This window comes from Calonectris borealis, chromosome 5, assembly GCF_964195595.1.
Source record: "Calonectris borealis chromosome 5, bCalBor7.hap1.2, whole genome shotgun sequence".
Taxonomy (NCBI): domain Eukaryota; kingdom Metazoa; phylum Chordata; class Aves; order Procellariiformes; family Procellariidae; genus Calonectris; species Calonectris borealis.
The window spans coordinates 47,069,773-47,088,096 of NC_134316.1; the positions used below are offsets into that span (position 1 = coordinate 47,069,773).

Consider the following 18,324-nt stretch of genomic DNA (forward strand, 5'->3'; position numbering starts at 1 on the left):
GGCAAGACAAAGCAGATTCTAATCTTCAGCCCGGCCTTTCACCAGTCGCCTCACAAGGAGTCTCAGTGAGACACATCTTTCATCCTCTGCCACTCCTCATACATGTAAATGGGAACACAACGCGTGAACTACAACATCAGAACAATACGCTTCTGTCATCGATGGCTCTGCACTCATTTTGCAGAGATGCAAATACCTTCATAAATGATATTTTCTAAAGACCTAGGAAAAATTGATCCAAGTTTCTTGGCCTTCTACTGTCTGTTTTGAAACCCTCCATGTTTTTAGTCTTCCAACAGTTTTGTTTCTAACATTAGCTCAAAGTTAGGTGCTGTCCTCCTTCAGCAACGACGATGAGCCAATCTTTATGTAGGACAAACTTTGTCCATTGTCGAGCTCCACGTTACGGGGATTATGATAACGTGTTTTTAGAAGCCCAACACGGAACCTATTTAAGACCAAAGCCAATGCCCAGTACGGTCAGCAGAAAGGTCATGGACTTCAGTGTGGCCTTGCTCAGGTGTTCGTTCCGCCCCCCGCTGCATTATACTCATTTGTTTTGTCACCTTATATTAAAGTTGAATGTACGTGTTCTTAGATCAGATAGTATTTCTCTCACGCAAATTTACAGTGCTTCGAACAAGAAGATCCTCGTTCATTATTAGAGATCTTGCATGCTATCTCAATCTAAAGGTTAATTACTGTTACTTTACTAATGCTCACTGACACAGTTCCCAAGTGCTGTTTGAAAGAGCACAGTGCTCTACAGACATATACAGCAAAACCCGTTGCATTACAATATGAACTAGCCCAAATTTAGAGCAACTGAGCTGAAAAATTATTTTTGACTGATCCTAGTTAGTAAAGTTCATAGACGTTTACACACGTGCTACACAACAGGGCATCCTGCCAACGATGAGCTTTCACGTGCTCAGCCAAGGAGAGAGAAGAAAGTTCTAGCAGGGCAGTTAGCATAGTCCTATCTGAACGCAGGAATAATGCATGACTCGGCCAGTCGCTGTCACCGAGCAGTGATGTGCATGAAGTGCAAAGAGCATTTTCATGTTTAAGAGGAAACACTTTACTGTAAATATTCAGCAGTCACTGTCGTCTTCATATTGTTCTCCCAGGGTTTCAGCCGGAGGGAAGGCAGCTCACAGGCTCTGATGCCGTGTTGCCAGGAAGGCTACTCGTCAGCAGTTGTAGTGTGAGCAACAGCAGGAGACTCAGAACAAGCATGTGAAATAAAATGCTTATTCAAGAGACAGCACAATGGCGGGTTTTCTAAGTGGCATGAAGCACTTCACCCTGCGGGAGCCCTCAGATCTCTGCACTGAGCAGCTGGGCTGCACTTTTCTCCTATCAATAATAATGATAAATAATAACGACGATAGCAAAGTAAAAGGACACCCTGAGCTTACAAGCTGCATCAGGTGGACTTAATGCTCCTGCCTCCAAGTGCACAGGGCTTAATTCTCCCACCTCTCCCCCCACAGCCCCCCGCTCTCACAGGGCTGGCTGGGGGGCTGAGATGCAGGGCTGCCCTGTACCCAGGCAACGGGCATCGCTGAGGCTCTGCAATGCACAGGCGGACCAGCTGTGGCAGGTACCCCTCCGGCCTTCACAGACCGCCGGAGGGAAGGAGCTTTTCCAATTTTGAAGAATAAAGGCAGAGAGTAAAGCAAGATCTCTACCTACCTTCTGCCAAGGAAAGCACGTTCCCAGGTCTCCCTGGGGCTGACTGCTTTCCCAGCGCTGCTCGCTGGGAAGGTGCCAGGGATGGTCCGCAAAACTTACTGTGACTTTTTCTTTTATTTCTCAGTGCTGTGTATGCTCTCACCTAGGTCCATCTCCTCCTACCGCAGGAACTTTCCAAATTTACTAGCCACCTACAGGTAGCAGTCTCGATTCCTGGAGCTGTGTTTTGGCCAGGCAAAACCTACCAATGTCGTGATTAATGGACACGCACACACATCACCAGGCTTCAAAGACGGTCTGTGGGAGAAAAGGTCAGCTGAGAACAAATGATCCATCAATCCTTACATTCACAAGGGGAAAAAGTTCTTCATCGGTAAGGGGATAAACTTCTAGTGCCAGGGAGGTGAGTGGGAGTATTACCACTAACTTCAGTGACATCCAGATTTCGTTCGTGGTGCGTTGGGCCGGTTTACTCGTGACACCCTGTTCCACCCTCCTCCCCTGTACAGCTGATGTTGACAGAGATTGGGATGGTCTTACTTTGGTGGAGGTTCAGTATTTGAGGGAAGACCAAAGAACACCATGAACTAAGAAAGTTACAGGCAAGAGCTCAAACCCACATAAGCCTGGTCCCTGAGCATCTTCAATTCACAGATGATCTACAGGCCACTGGCATTCAAAACACAAATTGCAGAGGATGAAGTTACTTGACAGAGAACTGGAAGTATATTCATAGAGCTTCTGTAGTGTTCAGCTGCCTCCTAAACAATTGTTGGAGCTGCCATATGGACATTATATAATTGCAGATATACAGGAAAGAATGATCATGAATAGAAGAAAGATATGTATGACAAATTGCTGCATAAAGATTCAAACCAGACTTAATTCAAAGAAACCCCGTGTCTAGTATGAAGAAGAGGTCACAATGGCCCTTTCCCACCTTACTTGATGCTGTGTCAGCATTTGAGGACCTCAGCCACCAACACCGTTCACGATACAACGCTGTACTGCAAACACAACAGGTAGTCTAACCTTCCTCATCGTCACAGTACTGATACACTATCCAGTCGGGATTTTTGCTTTCATCCACCATGACTAGAAACGTTAAACAAACACTACCTAGGGGTGCACGAAATGCTAAAATCGGGAGAGTTCTTCGGAGCCTGGGAATTCTCATGGCTTCTGCTGTAATCTCAGCTCCCTGCCCGTGCCTTCCCTCCTCTCTTAACAATTTACACAGCCTCACTGCCTTGCAAATACCTTCTTTTCCTTCTAGTAGCGACAGCTGTTATTGTAGGAGACAGCACAGTATAAAGTTACTCATTAAGAGCGGTAAAGAACTACCTCCCTGAATATAGCGTCACCTCCAGTTGAACTCTGGGGAAAAATAAGTACAGTCCTTCTTTGCTCCTTTGTGAGCAATGACATGGAACATCAGAAGGGACTGGCCAACGTGCACATCACATAGGTGTCCTCAAGGTGATTAATTCACAGCATGCAATTCCCACCACTGCTGTGAAGGGTAGCTCTAGTGCCAGAAGGCCAGTTCCTTTGCAATACAGGGTGTGTGTCCCCCAGCCAACCACACCAATTTTACAACAATTTGCTTAGGTCGGAAGCGTGAGCTGAGACCTGGGTACCAGGTGCTTCTGGATTTCAATCCCAGTTCTCCCACTGATTCCTTCAGAGGGAAGGCAAAGTTCTCTTTACCTTTTACATCAAACCAGCCTTCCCCCCAAAATTCTAACACGTATAAAGACCGTCTTGAATCACATAAATCTTCTTTACAGCCTTTCCCTCCCCAGCACACCCTTTTTGAAAAAAATCTCTTTGCAACATTGCCTCAGCAAAAGCAAGAAGGCAGCAAGCAATTGACTGTGGCAGAGCTGAGTTGCATCAAAGAATCTGGAAGCAGAGGAAGGAGGAAAGACAGAAGAAAGATGGGGAAAGGGGCAGGTCAGCAATATGGCACCCCTGCAAAGCTGAAGCACGGAGGTCCTTTCTGAAATAAGGAGTGCTCCAGATCAGAGGTGACAGCAAAGATCCAAGAGGGCAACTTAACCTTGATCTAGGCAACCATTGAGACATTCAGAGCAAAGCCCTACCACCATTGGCTTCTTCAGGACCTACAACTTTAAACACCTATTTAAGTGCTTTAGAGAAAACAGGCCAGATGGCTTACCCCATTGCAAGGCCAAACTCTTCTGCCTGGTGCTAGTCTGTGCAAATCGATCCCTTGTTCAGAAATTAAAACCAAAATGAGCAGCACTGAACGACACGACAGAGCAGCTCCGGTGGAGAAGAAACCCAGACCAATCCTGATTGATTATTCCCAGAATGCCTTTCCCAGAAGCATTAATGAAGTACGTGCCTGGGACAGCAGCCCTGAGCAGCGCATGGAAACATCTGAAAGGCTTGCCGAGCCCTCCCCTGCACCCACAGACCTCCCTGCCTGATGAGCACATTTAAAACAGTTCTGCAAAGGCACTACAGCCTGGGTCCCTACTAAAAACAACATTCCCTTCCCGCATCTCCTCCCTTTTAAATCAAGCCCAAACCCCAAATCTGGGGGCACCTCCGGCATGTGTATAATGGTATCTGTCCAACATGCCTCAGCAATAGCATCACTTGGGCTGGGGAGGAGAGAGCTGCTCCTTGGGGAAGGCATCGTACGAGGGACACAGGCAAGAGAGGCCAAATCTAAACGGTATCCTCTGGAGGTTTCAAACAGAGCCTACTGCTGGTGCTGAGGGCAATCACTCTAATCCTCAGCTACAAGTCACTGGGACACAATAAAAGAGAATTAGTAAAGAAAACATGTAATGATAACTATGAGCACTCACGCTGTATTCCTTGACTGGCCGCTGAGAGCATTCAGTAACTCAGAAGTGGACGGGAGAATAGGAACAAGAAAAGCTACAGCAAACAGACTACCTGCAAGTACAAGCGACAAAAGCACCTCATCAGCAGAAGCAAGACTAACGCCCTAATGGTCATTCTCCTGCCAGACAAACCCCAAACTCTTCCAGCAATGGAGCACAAACAAATTTTATATTAGCAAAAACCAAGAAAAATTACTCTGCGTCAGTATCATCAGAAAGAACATCGCAAGATGATCAGATTTTGTTGTTTGGGTGGCAAAACCAAAAAAAAACCACAGGGGAAGAATTGCTTCCGTTGGAACTGGAAGATTTTTCTTCTGAAACAAAACAATACATGGGTATTTGTTCACATCAACTCCCCAAAGTTTTGTTCAATCTAAGATGAAACTTTATTTTTTTACATTTCCTAACTTAAAAAACAAAACAAAACACAACACACACCCCCAAAAAACACCACACCAAACAAACCAAAACCTCTTTTTATAAAAAGTTTGGATCAAATTTTAATAAGAAACTGTGGTTTTCATTTTTAAGTGTTGAAAGGGTCAGCTTTGGCATTTCTAAAACAAAAATACGTTGCATTAAAAACCCTGGAAGTAAGTATTTTGATGTTTACAAACATATATATGTAACCCTTTTGTTGACTGAAACTATTTGCTTAATTTCAACTTGATGTTATGAAGATCTATGGTCTCTGTGAAGATTTTGGAAAAAAGGTTTGTGTAATTTCTGTCTTTCATAAAAATGATCTAGTACAGAGATGTGATTCACAGACTTGACACACTCAGCTGATTTTCTATTCAGGAGAAGAATTCTCCTGTATTCTATACAGGAGAAAAAACATCAGATCACTACACTTTTCATCAATTACCATTATTCTTGATCAATAGAAAAAACACATAGCAAAAAACCAAGATCTCAAGCAGCTAAGGCAGCACGTTTTAGCTTCACACACCTAATACTCAGGACTATTGAGGACCCCTAGGGATTTATATTGCTAGTCCTAAACATCTGGATTCAGGTTTACACTTACATCTAGCTAGTTCAAAGTCTTCCAAATGAGTCATTTCCAACTACATCTTAAAACAAACAAACAAACAAACAAAAACCAAAAAGAAAACATTTCATCACTCCTTTTTAAAAGCCACCATCACTTATCCCCTTTTCCTGGGATGAAGAATATACTCAACTTTTGTACTTGTTGAATATACTCAACTTTATCCACCGTGTGGTCATACTAAGTCACTAGGAGAATCAGAGCTTTGCTGTACTGATCTTCAGGTATTTTAAACGACCATAAATTATATTCATGTAAGTAGTCCGAACGTACAGTCTTTATTTTGAACACTGGCTTTTGGCAGAAGGAGACGGAATAGTGGAATGCCAACTCCTGGTTCCAATCAGTTCAGTGAGAGTTTGGCCTTCAGTGCTGCTACCAGATAACATATGAAATTGGGAGATGGAAAGGAAAATGGAAAAGCAAAGGCAGTTCTGGCAAGTGATTCCACTTTCCAGTAACGTGATCCACACACAAAGCCAACTCAGCTAACAGGCCAATAACTTGCGATAAACTTATAGCTCCGTTCTGAGAGCTGAACGCTTAAGCATGGGAAAAAAAAAGGACAAACTGATTCCTTTCCTTCTTGTTGACTGAATACTTGTGGGAGAAAGAAATTAAAATTGAGGGTCTTATTTTTAGCCTCCTTGAAATGTACTCTTGGATGTACTTTGCAGCCACAAAGGTTATAAATGGTCCCGGTCCGTTTGAGGAGTCAGTGACAAATACATGTCATTTGTATGGCACTGGGTGTCCCTCTGTCTCTCTCCAGCATCAGCAAGGGCTACCCAGCGAACCGGCAGGAACGCCCGAGCCTGACAAGCACCCCTGCCGCAGAACACGGGGAAACCAGTGGGTCAGGTAGCCACAAACGCTGATGCCCTGTCACCAACAGCCGCCAGGGAAAGCTGCCAGAAACAGTTCCAGATGGCAATTACAGCGCAGCCAGGTCCCAGCAGAAGCCTCCTCCTGCCCTCCTGGGCCCAGGGGCTGGCTCGTGCCATGCCGCAGGGAGGGACTCAGCCTCTCCAAGCTCCCATCTACTTTCAAATTTCAAGCCGGTGCTACAGCCCGTCTGAAAATTAGCACCTGGTGAGTGTTGGGGGATTTGAAAATAAACCTTCCACAAATGATTAAAAAAGGAAGTTTATGTTGCTTAAACATACTTCTTTGGAATTTATTTATTTTTGCACCTGCTGCTGGGGGGGTTGGTCCACTCATACATGTGCTGTGCTCCGCTTTTTCGGAAAAGTAACCCCTGCAGACAGTCCCCTGTTCAGCTCAAGACCTCACTCCGCTGGGCACTGAAGCTAAAATACAGGCACAGCACTGCCATTACATCCCCCCACGTCATCCGGCCACCAAATGCCTGCGCGTCACCTCCACCTTACAGCTCCTGCCACACGCTACCGAGGAGAACAGCGCTGAACGTCCAGCACAAGCATTTCCAAGGTTGTTCGGTTCCTAGTTTCTTATCTGTCAGTACTGTCAACAAATGTAACGTCTGCCAAGGATGCAGCTCACATCCATTAGAAGCTAACCGAAGAATGAGTCATTTTACAAAGGACAAATCAGCCATTAGATTATCATTATCTTTACTGTGCACAAGCCTGGCCAGCAGCTGACCTGCGTGTAGGCTCCTCTCACAAAAGAGCTCTCAAGATTTTGCACTAAATATAGACACAGCAATGCAAGCAAGAAACCTCAGCTTTAAAAGAGGTCAGGGCATTCAAGAGTAGTAATAACCTTTTTCATATTCCGCAAGTTTAAAAATCAACTGGTTTTCAATTCCTTTTTTTATGTAAGATGTATAGACATTTTTTGATAGACAGTTTTTCATGTGAGGAGAGGGAATTTCTGGATTATCTCTTTCCTTTTTTCTTCCCTATCCCGGCTTTGTCACAGAAAGGAAGAGCAACAGGAAAAAAAAAAAAGAAGATAAACCCTCCAGAATGAAAACTTCTTCATCTTCAGGTTTCTCTGAAAAGGAATGCAAAGTTTCACGAAGCCAGTTTCTGCACAAAACAAATACTTCTATCACCTTTTTCTACCAGAGAAAACTTACCGGCTGTATTCCCATCCTTATACAGCTGGGGAAGAAAGGCAGGCAGGAATCGAGCTACTTCCCACTGTCAGAACGCAGGCTAGGCGCAGAGCTAGTAACTGAATGCAAAACTCCCCAAACCCACTTCACTACTTATAGGGTAATACTATCATTATTCCTGATTTTAGTAGTTATCACCTTTCACTGATCCCAGCTCTTACTCGTAAGCCCAAGAAAAAAGCTTCAAATACACACACATATACCCCTCTTAGATATCTGCTTCCTGAGAAATCTCTACAGCGAGAGAATAATTCTGGCAGCTCTTAAACTAAGTCCCCAGCTTCACTCGGTATTTTTCAAAATTCACAAATCAAAAGCAAATGTACTCCTGTAGGTCTCAAAATAAGCAATGCAAAGCCTTCACTGCTGTTCTGAGTGACACCATCTCAGCCGCCCCACCGCAGGACTCAGCCCGGCGATGAAAGGCAGCTTTGCTTTCCTGCCCTGTCACATTGGGTAAACCCCATTTTCCCTTGACAAAGCACTTTACCCGTGATATAGTCGGGCAAAAGAAAAAGCTTTTCTGTAGCGCTAGAACTAAGTGATAGGAACTGAGAGAGATTTCTAATGACAATTTATCTTCTCCTCCTTCATTATCACTTACATGTCACGCAGCTCCCCGCTCCAAAGGAGAACACGCCCAGTCAAAACCAGCGCCCACGTGCGCCACGGTTAGCGTCGGAAGCACCGACTCCAAGTCTCCGGCGCAATATGCCTCAGGAGGTCAGGCCACCTTGAGCAGAGTCCGCTGCAGCGACGTTTGTGTCACCTCTAAGCCCGTAAGGGACAAAAGCAGCACCCCCCCCGCGCTGTCAGCAGCCACTTACAGCCTGATGAACTGGCTTACAGCACCTTCAGCAGTAGAAACCAAGAGCTGAAAGCTCCTGCTACCCCAGCCCAGACCCCGAGCGGGGCTCCTCAGCTCCAGAGCCCGCAGGTGGCTGCTGGCCGCTGCTCGGAGCAAGACTGAAAGGGTGCTGGCAACGGGCGCTCCGCCTGCCCTTCGGATGCGTCGCTGACCTGATGCTCACCCTCTACGCTCATCTTTCACTTATAAATGTGCATACAGCAAACATATCATCATTGGCATGACAGTTATTGGGACAGTTATAAATGCGAGCAGACTGTAACCAAAACACGAGGCCTGGGAGTTTGCAGAGAGCTTGAAACAATAGCTGCCGGGTGAGGAGCGCCCCATTTATCTGCACAATGTTAACTCAGACGTCCAACGACAGGCGTGTACATGTCAGAAGTCGTTAGCCGCTTCATTGGTAATTTGAGACCTGAGCACATGGGGCATTGCATCGTTCCACATCACTCGCTGAGAGAGATATCTCCTCTCGATACCACAGTGGGCAGCATTTGGGAGGCACCAAATTATCTTTTGTGAAGAAAAAGCTATGTGAGGACATTCCCCTGCCATACTGGTGCAAATGCAAGCATCTTAGTAAAGCCCAGGAGGCTTCCACAATTGTAACTCTAGTATAAGCACAATTTATCATACGGGAAGATTCTCCTGGAGACTCATTTTGCAGAGATATGAGAGTAGCACAGCTTCTCCAAACAATTTAACTCACAGTCTGAAGAAAAATTAAAGAAAATTAGAACTTTCTCAATATGATACCTGCTTCCTTTGGTCCATTTGGCTTCCACTTCAAGGCTTTTATGAAAAACACTGAACCTTTAAAAAGTCCTTACTCCATTTTCACAGAATTGCAATTTCTTTAAAAGTTGTCCAATTGTTCAACATTTTAAAAAGAAAAAAGTGTACATGGCCAATGCATATACAGATAGTAATAATAATAATATCAAACAATTAATTTTCTGCAAAAAAAGTGTTTATAGAAAGTATTTTCCTTTTTTCCACTTCTGTAATCACACCTCAGCATAACACAGATTGAGTATTATGAAATGATCGTGGTAAATGAACCCCAAAATTTGTTGCTGCTATTTCTAAGAGGGAGTGATTTTTTGTCTGCTTTTATTTTTAAGAAGTCTGCAACATTATCAGTCGCTGAACAGATTTTTAGAGAGACTCAACAGGGAGTCCGAAGTGATGGCAACCGCAGGGAGCACCGCTACAGACACTGTCCCAATTACTGACACAAGAACAGTGCCCAACTGTGTGCCCACGCGCACAAGCACGCACAAGCACGCGCTCACCCCGCTCCCAGAGCTGGCTCTGTTCCCAGCTCCCAGACCTATGCTTTTCCCACTCTAGACTCTGCCTCTCCTTTCTGGAGTCAGGGGATTCAGCTCATGTTGCTCCAGCTGTTCCTTTGCACAAGTCGCTAAGTGGATTTGTTTGGAGTTCAGCCTTATTTCCGAAAAGCGGGCAGTTTCTGGTCGTCAACAAGTGACGGTTGCACCAGGAAACAAAATCCAAACCTCAGGGGTGTTTTCGGTCCTTTTCCTGAGCTGGCACGTGTTCTGACCCACCCCTGCTGCCTGCAGAAGCACCTCGGACTCTAAAATATCGCTGCATGCGGCCTCGCTTCCTCAGGGCTCAGATGTTTCAGCTGCCTTTGGGGGTAATTGGGCTTCGGTCGTCCCCAGCAGTGGACTTGGTCATTGAGCAGAGGAAGCCGGTGGCCCAAACCGGTGCACGCCGCTCACTCAGCACATCAGCAGGAATGAACAAAGCACAAGCTGGGAGCAGGAGGTTCAGGTCTCTGCAGCCCCACGTCCTCATCTAACAGGGCAATGAGGATGAGCGCCATTTCATAAACCACGTTTTCAGGGGGAGGGACGGAAGGCCCAGTTCAGTAGCACTGGTTTTGTGCCAGTTCTCGATGACAAATCATAAAGTTCTGGTGGATTTTCACCCCTTAAAATTTCAAGCACCGAAACAGGGACAATCGGTAGGGAACACCCTGGCAGCAAAAGGCAGGATCCCTTTCTAAGAGTCCAGGAGTGCTTGCATCAGGACTGAAAATATACACTGAATAACTGGTAGGTTGTGAATGAAGAGGGACACAGAGGGGACACTCCACGCCTCTGTCCCACTGCCTGAGCATCCTCAAGCAAGAAAAATCAAAAGGCGAGGAGGATTATTACTGAGCTCAGGATGCAGGAAAATGCACAGCAACATCTTCTGCTCCTGTCATAGTAGCTGAACCTCATTTGCTCTTGCTGCCTTGCCTAATCACCTAAACCGTGATAAAAGAGCCACAGCGAAACCTTTTGCACAGACCAAGACTGTACGCACGCATACTGTAGCCTACCGTTTTCCTTTTGCCCAGATCTTCCACAAAAGCAGAACAACTTTCAGCAAGGGGAAAAAAAAAGGCAACTGTAAAAAATCAATTTTTAGAAAGAATGTAGCATGATGCCATTTTCCTTATATGGCAACTGGTATCCCATGCGGAGTCTCAAACAATAGCCAGCCTGGCAGGCGGTGGAGTAAGAAGACGACTTGGGGGAAAAAAATTATATATATATATATTCCCTGCTGGCCCTCACCCTCCATTTCATCTTGGATTTCTTTGTGGCTGCACTGAAAGGGGTCAATAGCTCCCAGCTTGAGAAATGCAGCTTTTGAAAGGACTATCACCAGCATCTGTATTTAAAGCATGCCTTTTACTTCACAGCCCCCCCCAGCTAATGCAGTGCTATTAAAAAGCAAGCAGCAAGATAAACTTTCAGGGAAAAGAAAAAGGAACGAGTAGAGGAGAAATGGTACCTTTCTGCTTTGGTTTACTGACACTTTCACTGGAAAAAAAGCTTGACTGGCAAAGCAGGGACAAGGAACATAAGCTGCAGATGATCTAAAGCGCTACGGGTCATTACACCTTCAGTCACCACCTCCCCATCCTTTAAAGTATGCTACAAAATCACATGAAGCAGCCAAGCACCAAGCTGGAAAAGAATTTCAACCGATTAAAAACAATGGGCAAATTAGCACTGGACTCATTGAACACATCAAAGCTTTGCAACTCTATCTTCAGTGTTTAAGAAATTCTGATCTGATAAACACAGGCAATCTAGTCAAATTTTATAGGCTTAATTAACTTATCTTGATAATGAAACACTGGACCAGCGGCTAAGTTTATATTTAGGCTTTCTATTTGAGGAAATACTCCAGAAAACCTATGGCACATTACAGACAGGTATTTATTGGGAGGGAGGAGGACCAGGACTGTAACCTTCTCCTTTAGTGCACTGGACGTGGCCCATGTGGAAGGCTGGCACGTGCACAGTTTTCCAGGACCCCTGGCCCCGCTTCAACTTGCAGCCTCATTCAAACATCCAATAGCAATTATATTGCAGTCGCTTTCTGTATTAGGATGTGGTTTTTAATTCACTTTGGAAGTGGATGAATTCGAGTGTTCACACAAAGAGTTTGTACAGATCAGCTGTTGCTGTAGTTTCCGGGTGTAAACAGGTCGAAACTCCATCCACTGGGTAACAGTTCCCACTACTAAAACTTTACCAAATTTAAGGAGCAAAAGAGGTGAAATGTCACAGAAAGAAGCTCTGCTTTGCGTTGAGTGGAGACAGTCTAAATAAGACCAGCTTTGATTTTCCAGCTCCAAGTTATTTGACTTTATATTCATCTGGTTATTTGACTGGAGCCTTTCAGTAAACGTCAGCAGAATCCCACAATATTCATCTAAGACAGGCCTGAAATTCACAGATGGAAAGGTGCAGTGGTACCTCCAGCAGCACCACACACAGCAAAAAGCTATTTCATATAGTTCCTACCAAACTGTCTGATAGAGAAGTCAAAAATGAGGCCAGCGAATGCTCCAGAAACAAAGCAGTAAATTGCCTCCGCGAGTCTCTAGCATGAGCAGCATACGACTTTGCATTTCACTTGAGTTTCCAATCATACCATCTTTCTCACAGGCATTCAAATACATTAGTCTGTGCCTTATCAGATCCTGAATTACTATTATAGAAAAGCTCCTGCGAGTCTGAGAACTCTGCAGCTCAGAGACGTTTACGGGGCTGTAATGAGGACTGGCAGATAAGCCACACTCACGCATACCCGCTTGCCACTGATGTTTGGTTTAACACAATACTGCCCTAAGCCTTCATAATAGAGCATAAGAAACAGAATCCTCCCATCGCCTACTACTAATTGCATCTGCAGTGGTCAGGGGTTGAAAGAGAAGTAAGCAGATTAATTCTATTAGACTGTGCGATAGTATCCCAAGGGGACAAGGGAAAATCCCATCATTTAAAACAGGACTGGTAGACGCTGCTGGGAACGATGTTACATACTAGTAGGGGATTAAGGGTTTGGACTAAAGGGCCTCGTCTTTTCTAGATCTGGTTTCCATGAGTCATTGCAATTAGAACTGCGGGGCTTTTCTGTTTGTTTTTTTCACTTTCAGGTGACCTGAAACATCTTGCCCAGTTGAAAACGAAATGATTTAATTAATTTCTTACTTAACCCGTTCCCCCCAACTACACTTCTTTATTCCTTTTCTTAAAAAGCTTTCCGTTTAAAAGAAGGTAATTTTCAACATAAAATTATTTTACAACAACTAAGTATTGTTTTATTAGTACCTCATCTGTAACATTTTTCTTTTTTCAGCATACTCCTCCCATACTTTTAGCTTGTATTTATCTCAACAATATGAGCAATCTTGATCCTCTGAAAGCACATTTTTGCTGAAAAACATTCCCCGTGCTGTAAATACAACGTAAGATTCCGCCCCTACAGATAGGGCAGGCAGAGGTGACAAAGCCCCTCCTGAGCCAAAGGAATGGAAAAAATCCCTGCTCAGCCCACTGCAGCAAGGCCAGAGCCCGGCAGCAGCCGACCTGAGCCCAGGGAGCGCTGCCTGCCTACCTGCGTGCTGCTCGGAGGCGACAGGCCTGCAGAGAAGTACTTGTCCTCCCCAAGACGTCAGCTCGTGCTAAACACGCATCAGTCCGGCTCCTCCTTGCAGGTCCCTAGCACCGAGCTCCAGGCTGGTCAACCTGTCAGAGACAGCAGTGACAAATAGGTAAGGCACTCACCTCCATACCGGGCCCGAGGGGAAGACGTGGCCTTGCTTCACTCACTTCCTCCCTCTTAGGTAAAGATCAGCTTTCTTGCACACCTGAAGGAGGTGAGGGGAAGCATCGGGCAGGGACCCTGAAGACCTTGGCAAGGCCTGGACTGAAGGCAAAATCTTCCTCCTGACTTTCCAGTCCATTTAGACTGGCCAGAAAAGTGTTTTGACCAGAAGGCAGGAGGAGGAACAGGACCGTGGCCAGAAGAGTAAGAGAGGAGCAAGAGCGTTGCTCTGCATCTTCCCCGCCTGCAGCAGGGGAGCGTCACCAGGGAAAAGGGAGAGGACAGGAACGCCAGGAAGAGATGCTGTGAGTCCCCCGAAGGCAAGTCCCAGAACAGAGCATGGAGTAGCGTGTGAAAAAACAAAGATAGTTAAATGTTTAAGACACGCACGCATACACCCCCCCCCTTCCTGTATTGCATGCAACAAATGCGCACAGGCGTGTTCACTTACTGGACAGACGCTGGAGTACAGCTGTGTGCTGAACGGAGGGAGCCAGAAAAGATAGAGGATGAAAAAGAGGGGAAGGTGATGGAGCCAAGAGGCAGGTAAGGGTGGGACGAAGACACCAACAGAGCCAGGAGGAGAAGGGTTCAGTGGGAGATGCTCAGGTGGTGAAAGCAATAAGCAAGCGAAAGAAGGTAAATCAGAGCCTGGAGAAAGGCAGGGAAGGCCGGTGGGAAAGGACGAGGGATCACGCCAGATCTTGTCGGTTTTCTCCTTGCCAGACCCGGGGCGCAGAGGTGGAGCCAGCACTTAGCAGAGCTATCGCTCCGTAACAGCTTCTCTCTGGAGAACAGCACTGAGTCTGGATCTCATTCTCCCTGACAGCTCCAATTCAGATATGAAGCTGGCGCCACACAAATCCATTTCACAGCGTTACTTCTCTCCTCCCTGGTCTACCTTGCTGCTTTGCTCTCTTTTGAAACCAAAACCCCCCGCCCTGCCCAGCCCCTCCAGCACCCCAAAGCCAATGCCAACCGTCCGCATGCAGCATCAGCGAGCATCAGTGCCCCCCTGCTTCACAGCGCTTAGTAACTCCTCCAGGGTCAAGACGAAAAGCTGGGGGAGAAGGTCCTCTCACAGCAACTCCACCCAGCAGCCCTGGAAGGCGCTGAGACAGGGCTGCAGCTGGACATCTCAAGCTCCCCTTCTCTGTCACGCTCTCTGGAGAAGACAGCCAGACTGAGCTGAGCTAGCCTTTACTTGTCAAGCCAGCAGATTACAATGCCACTAAGAAGCCGGCTGGGAAGTGCTAATGTCACACCAGGCCACACGAAAGGAAATTCCCACCAGGCGCACGGGTATCAGCCCTCTGTCAGCAGCCCCCTGCTCCCCCCCGCAGAATGGCTACTCACACTTCCCCGGGACGAGGGAGAGGGCTCAGCGGGACAGAGGAGCGCTGCCCGCTGCGTCCAGCCTGAGGCACCCTGCCGAGGAGCGCTCTGCACCCTGGTCATTCACCTGAGGTGCACTGCAGGAGCGGCGCGGTCCAGTGAGCAGAAGGGCCCACCAAACAGGTACTCGGGCAGACGTTCTCCTTGCCCGTGTCTCTAACGGACTCGCAGGCTTTCAGCTGAGCTTCATCCTCCTGTGGGTGTTTGTTTACAAGCCTCTTCCCTGCTCTGCACAACCTGGCATTTCAAATACACATACACCGACCACATCCTGGTTTCTCTGAAGGGGAAGGGCAGGTATTTGAGAGGTGCAAGCGCTTGCACGTAGAAAATGCAGCTGTCCATATACTTCTGCACAGGACAAAGGGTCTGTTGCCTAACAGAAACCCACCTTATTGAACGCGGTCCTAGTCCTTTCAGACATGCAGTATTGGATAGTAACTCCCAGCTTTTGGAGACAGGGAGGAAAAAAAAGATTAACTTATTCAGGTTTGTAAAGTGCTCTGAAACCACAAGATGGAAAGTGTCACAGGCTGAGAGTACTGAGAATCATCAAAAATTTGATCCAATGGCATTTTTAGTACCAATTTTCCCTTTCCCTCATGGAAGAACAGTGCTGTCCATGTAGGCAAAACCCATTCATTCCCTATTACTATTCCAGCTGATGTACCGCTGTGATCAGAAGCAGAGCGCTGTAATGTATTTAGGGTCACTAATACTGTATTTTGTCTTCCGTGTGTACTTGCTCAGATGAGAGATTTCAATCATCTCTATTCAAGGAACATTAAGAAACAGAAGATATCTCAGGTCATCTAAATCCTCCTCTCCAGTGGAGGATCATGCCTCTCCCCTCCTCCCGCCACTTTGTTTACATCTAATCCAATTGAGAGTGTCTCAAGCAGCGGGAATATTCTCCTTTCTCTTGGCAGACCTCAGAAAAGCCTGACAGAGAGCTGTCTTCAAGACTTGTGGCCTGCATAAACAGTCTGATTTTTTTATTATAGTTAATGTGATTCCTTTGTATCTGACTGGAGCAAAGGCAGCAAAACCTGAATAAGGACAATAAAAACCAGGGACCTTCTCCGTGGTTGATGCAGAGGGACAGAGAGGGACAGCAACACCAAGGGATCCAACTCTCCCTTAGCCCTGTAGGTGAATTTTCAAAGAGGAGCAGAGCCAGTAGACTTTGGGTCATCTGGGCTTAATACATTTTTAATATGAAAACAAAAATAAACAAAAGCTTAACGTGGAATTTCTTCTGGTTAGTTGCCCTGGTCTTACATTCTCCCTAATCACTGCTATCGGAGACAAGACCCTGGGTTAGACAAGATCTGACCCAGCCTAGCAGCCCTCGGGTGTCCCTTCCACAACACTGCACTAAGGTACACCCTTGGGGCTTTAGACTCCCTGGCTCCCGAGTTTGGTTTGATGTAAGGGGTACAACAGACTCTGCTGGAATTAAGTGCTTTTTTTTAATTCTTATTTTAAATCCAACCCTCATCACAGCTTCCGCCCCACTTCAATGTTTGTTTGCTTTGGGGCCCCGACGGTGGTATATTTTGCAAACGGCTTTTCTTTTTTCCATCTTTGTATACGTCTACAACTATACACATGCTTGTATAAAACCACTTAATCAAGCATAAGGAACAATAGTTTGCACTGTATACTGACACAGAGATCGGGAGAAACACAAAGCGTTTCCATTTAATGTTTTATATATCACAAGTACCACCAAAACAGATGTAAAACAAGCCTCATTATATTCTACACTTACCACAACAGAAATCTTTGTGCATTAAATACAACTGAAAAGGAGTTGTGGAGTTGGCATTAGCTTGACAGATGCACCAGAAAGGAATATCTCAGCCTGAAACAGTGCATGTTAAAAAGGCATCTGCTTATTGTTTGATATGTGTATTTATTTACATAGACAGCTCGCTGACACACTGAAAGGTTGGGGAGGGTGGTGCAGGCTGGCATTTTTAACTCTCAGCAGCCATTCAGCACGCCGCGTGTTATCCTTTGGTCATGTCACAAGCTTCCATTTTATTGCCGAGCGGTGGCAAGAGGGGGGAGCAGGGAAGGGAGGCAGCGTCCTCTTCGCTGCGTGGGCTTGGCTCCCCTCCAGGAGCTTGCCCTCAGAAGAGAAGGCAGAGCTTCCAAGTTCAGCCTCCACAAGCACGCTGCCCCTAGGGCTCACTCTCCAACCTCTGGGGCCTCTGTGCCTTTGATAGAGACATGTGAAGAGTCCCTCAAAAGCAAGTCAAGCATAGCTTCTTGTGCATAAAAAGAGATCTTTAACAAGAAAGAAGATTAATTAAGTGGGTAAAATCCCACAGGTTGGAACAGCAGCTGAGGAATTATCTTTCTATCAGGTTGGTAATGAGGACTGAAAAACCTCACGCAGACATTAACAGCTTTATGTGGGCTCATTGGCATTCCAGATCAGATGCAAAGCTTGGCATTCCCAGGAGCAGCAGATGCAGCTCCAGTTACAGACCAGACCCTGGGCAAACCACAGTTTGCCCTACTGAAAACAGTATCACCACGATGCCTGAAAACAAAAGGCACATTCCTATCTAGCAGAAGAACTTTTTCCCACAGAGATTATGCCCAGGGAGACCGTAGGTCACAACATCCAATGCCCCAGGTTGATCTGACACACCTCCGAAACCTGTGTTTCGATATATGTGTGTGTGAGAGAGACAGAGAGAGATTTATCAACACCTTGGGGGGAGTGTGAACAGCCAGCACACGTCTCGGTGCACAGGCAGGGGTCGGACAGGAAGCCAGCGACAGAACTGGGAAGGGAACATCTTCAGTCTCAAGCCTATTCCTTCAGCATGGAGATCACTGCTTCTTCCTTCCTCCTTCTCCTGTCTTGCTCTGCAAATTGTTTTACAGCTTGGAAAGTTCACCCTTAAAAGCAAAGTCCACAGCCTACTGATGTGCTTCTCATTTTCCAGGGGAGGAGCCTTAGGGATTCTGAAGTAAATGGGCACAAGGAATTCTCAGCCGGCACCCAAAAAACTGCCCCAAAGAGGCCAATTTCCCCTCTTTAAATGAACAGCAAATGCTGGTACGTGCTGTTTCGTATAGGTTTTTAATAAACCTAATCACGGGGCCTTCAGCTGACCAACTCGGAACCACACTAGCGCGTGTACTTCTGAAGCAGATG

The 18,324-nt window shown here is 46.2% G+C and overlaps 1 protein-coding gene across 10 annotated transcripts in view; it reads right to left on the reverse strand.

Annotated features, from left to right (window-relative positions):
• TSPAN18 (tetraspanin 18) overlaps nt 1-18,324 on the reverse strand; it is a 135,470-nt gene that overhangs the window by 46,983 nt on the left and 70,163 nt on the right. For 8 of the 10 annotated variants that reach the window (XR_012673978.1, XM_075152340.1, XM_075152346.1 and 5 more), the window contains exon 2: nt 13,542-13,672. The exons of the other annotated variants lie outside the window; for them this stretch is intronic. The gene's annotated coding sequence lies outside the window, so the exon portion shown is untranslated. The remainder of the gene's footprint in view (nt 1-13,541; nt 13,673-18,324) is intronic. 10 annotated transcript variants of the gene reach the window in all.